Below are 4,255 nucleotides of genomic sequence, written 5' to 3'. Positions count from 1 at the left end.
CTCTTGTTTGAGCTTTTTATGGAGTTTTGTTTTGAATGCATAAGGTAAACCAGTGTATTAAATTGGCCCCAGGTCAGGATTTGGGTTATTAAAGTTTAGGGAGTTTCAATTGTTTATTTTAGATAGATTACAACTGGCTACATAATTTTATATTACAAGACCCCTTCTGTCTACCTCTCCATTAAAAGTATTGTGTTCCATTCCTTAAACAGAAGACAGAGCTGTCTTGGCTGGCTGCATGTGGGATAAGGGTGTTAGTTTGTAAAGAAACTGGTGCTGTGCCAGTGGGGAGTAGAAACGAATGTTTGTTTTTGTCAACAGCTAGAGTTGATAAAGTAATTTGGACACGGTAACGAGATTCGAGTGCTGACGTGTCGAGCGCTAGCCCTCCCCCCTGTGGGGGGGTTTACTCCCTATAACAGCCTATATAAGGAGGCTCTGCCCAAAAGGGGTACCTTTTTCACGCTTCAGGTATATGAAAGGGTAGGGATTTCACAAGTCGAAGTATATGAATGGGTAGGAAAATCTGTCATTTAGGTATTTAAAGGCCTTTCATTATTTTCCAATGGAAGGTATACGAAAGGGGTACCATTTGTCAATGGAAGGTATACGAAAGGGGTACCTTTTCTGCCAAAAATGGTATATAAAAGGGTAAGGGGTCGGATCTCGGGGCGGAGCCCCCCCGTATTAATTTTTTTTGGAACCTTCCCCCCCCCCCCCCCCTTCCCCGTTTAGCCCTTAGAGCGAGTACATGTGGTATACTCTGTCGAATTTCAATGTGAAAATATTCTAGCATTTAGGGTTCGGCAATGGCTTATTTATGTTATCATGTAGGTTAAGCGAGGTACAGAACAGAGAAAAAGTGCGAATAACCCTTATATTATATCTCAGCACGCGCGGTGTGATTGGTCAATTTTGCAGGCCGTATTTCACTGTACGGCCCGCTAAATTTGAAAGTTGTTCCTTTCCCGCGCGCCCGATTAAGGCGGGGGTTCACCTGAAAGCCGTTTTCACGCTGCTTAAAATCGGTCAAATGGAAATATCTTGTTCGCATTTCAAGCTATACAAAAACCCTCCATTCATTACACAAATCAATGTTTTGGGGGTGTTTTATGAATTTTTGGGTGATTCTTAGGTATATTTAGAAGGAAATAATTTTTGAAGGATTGATAAAATTAAAAGAACTAAGAAATGTTGAAGATTTAGGGATGTTTTAAAATTAGAATTTGTAGTTAATAATTAATAGACGGACACCAAGTTAGTCCACTAGAAACCTGGGGTGCTCTTGCGTGAGTATCAACTGTCTGTTAGTGTTCCAAAAATCATTTTCTTTCCTCCATCCATTCTACTCGTAGTCTATGTAAGTTACGGATCTCGTTTTTTTTCCCGTTGATTTATACAACTCGGCCTGTAACTTACAGTACGGACCTCGAATTCGGTTAGTAAGAGGTATTTACAATCTGTTTAAAAGTTTTGCTTGTCTGAAATTGGTCAAAATGTGGTACATGCCACAATAAGCCGCCCCCCCCCCCCCCTCCCCCGAAAAAAAAATATATAAAAGACTGGCCAATCGCAACAGACAGACACAAACATTGCGATGAACCAAACAGAACTCAACGTCATGATTGGGGTTTCGATCGAGAAAGTGGGGCGAGTTTTGCTAACCAATCACAGAGCTTTGTAAAGCACAAGCAAAGCCAACGCGAAATTAATTTCAACGATATCGAAGAAAATCGCAAGAATAAATAAACCACATGTACTTGTCAAAAGTGGTGCTCGAAAACACTAAAAAGCCACCATCGTAACGTGCGGTTTCATGGAGGACGTTTGACATACCACACTCTTAATTACAATAGATCTAGAGACTATTTATTTGTCGTTTATGCTAATGTATGCGAACGAGGCCAAGCATGTAAACAAAAGATCCTCCTTTTCATTGTTACCAGCAAGCTTAATGTATTTCTTGCAAGGCTGGGGACTGTAACAAAGAAGTAGGAGGAGTTCTTTGGAGGAAGATGCTATGCAATAAAACTTTATCTGAAGATTCTGTTCATGAATCTGACTGCTACTGCTTTCAGCTTTAAGTGATGGCTAGGAACCGAGGATTTGAACAGAGGATTTGAACCGAGGATTTGAACAGAGTACTACCATGAAAAAATCTAGCTTGTAGCCAGAGAGGGGACTCGAACCTGATTACTTGCCCACGCCGCCTCCTTCGAAACTGGAAAATATTTTATACCGCATTTAAGTAAACTTGGGAGCTTTATTCTGGAATGAAACAGTTGAAACTAAAATGAATATGAAATAGAACGTTCATGAACATGTCCTTTTAGACAAAATGACGTGTTTGTCATTTTACTTATTTTAGGATGCATTCTTGTGGGACAATTTTAGCTATTCTTAATTCAGAAATAGATCAGAATAGATCGAAAACCAGTTCCAAAAATACCGTGAATACAATCTCTTTCGTGTGTATATTACAGTTCAGAGATAGTCCCTAAAGAACCCACTCTTAAACACATTCACCTGTCTCCTTGTAGGCTTGTACCCAGACTGAATAAATAAATAGTAAAAGCCACTTGGATGACTGAATTTTAGAACGACGACGGCGACGGCAACGCCGCAAAACAATAGGTTTGATGAGCAAACACAATGCCCTGCTCGTTCGTTTTAAATTTTGGTACATTTGTTTGCTATCCTCTGCAGAACAACAACGTGAAATATTTTCAACCAAATGCAAGGTTTTGTGTAGAACGTGAGCATATGCATGCACAAGGGTGAGATTTTGATCCTCGTAGATCATCCTCGTAAAAAATCACTCCTACCAATTTGGTTCCTGGGTAGTTCGCCGTTTCTGAAGAAAGTTGAATGAGTTGAAATGATCGCGAAACAGCACAGTTGAAATAAAGTTACATTTTCAGGTGACGTTTTCGTTGGCGTTGCAGTCGTCGCTGCATAAGTTCCCTGATATCCCGTCAGGTGTTAGGAAGGTTTTGCACAGTATCATGGATTTAGATTTAGATTTCTCTCCTTATGCAAATTAGGCCGCAACTTTATAGCAGTCAAACGTAAGAAAATTCCGTAAAATATAAAGTTTTTACTTTGAGAGGTGTTTCGTTAGTCTGTGAGTTTACCAAATAAATTAATAATTTACTCCTGAAACTTTTTTTACAATAGAGCGGTTTTCAATTGAGTGTCGACAGTAATTCCGCGCTTGCTTTGGTTTTGCATTACTACGCCCTGTGATTGGCTAACCAAACTCGCGCCATTTTCTCAACCAAGGGGAATCCAAACCAAAACCAATCGTGTTTTCGCCGCACGCGTTTTCCCGCGCTTGGCGCCAGTTACATGTATTTGCTTCGAATTCTGATTGGCCCGTTGTCTTGTTTACGTCTGTTGCGATTGGCCAGCGTAATTACGTTGGTTTTGGTTTTACGACACTCAATTGGAGACCGCTCTATTCTAAAAAAGCTTGTAAACTCACAGACTGACTAAAAACTTATCAGCTTTTTTTTATCTTTTGATACGTTGGACGGTATATCTGCGTTCGCAGGCTAGTTTGACGGCAATAAAGGCTGCAACGGTACCACAACTACACGCGCACGGTAGTTTAAGGAAGACAGAGACAAATGTTTGTGTCATTTTGGCAGGAGTTGAAAAGGTGTACTTGATTTGAATCGTGTTTACTGTCAACGAATGAGCACAGTCTTCAAACAAAAGGCCTGGAAAGAGTGTATATAAGGAGAGTGAGACTGGGGAGAGACACTATGTGAATCCACGATCATAATCATCAAAAACTTACGTTTAAAACACGACCAGGAGTGTTTTATCGGGATTTAAAACCACGAGGTGCAGCAGAGTGGTGTTAGACCTGATAAAACATGTGCTGCGAGTTTTTTTTAACGGTTTCAAAAACATTCCTGGAAAAGCGTGTGTCAAGAGAGTTTTTAACAATGATGCTTTCCTGAACGTTGGAAATAAGCATACGAGAAAAACATTAAACACCGCATACTAATAGGGAGGAGGTTTTATCGGGTTTTAAAAACCACTGCACATGATGTTTTATCGACCATTTGATACGTCAATGGGCTTATGAATTATTAATTAGTTTTGAATATATCGTAAAATGTCTAGGGGAAGTCTCAGACTAATCAGCTTTAAGCTCTGAAGGTGAAAACGTTATCTTTAACGGTCTTTTCTTATTTTTTTCATTTGACAGCGGTTGAGGTGGGTTCCTTCAGACACACGCTGTAGA

Source organism: Pavona decussata, unplaced genomic scaffold (assembly GCF_977016875.1).
Source record: "Pavona decussata unplaced genomic scaffold, jaPavDecu1.1 SCAFFOLD_91, whole genome shotgun sequence".
NCBI classification, from domain to species: domain Eukaryota; kingdom Metazoa; phylum Cnidaria; class Anthozoa; order Scleractinia; family Agariciidae; genus Pavona; species Pavona decussata.
Note: the sequence above shows the minus strand (reverse complement) of the source record.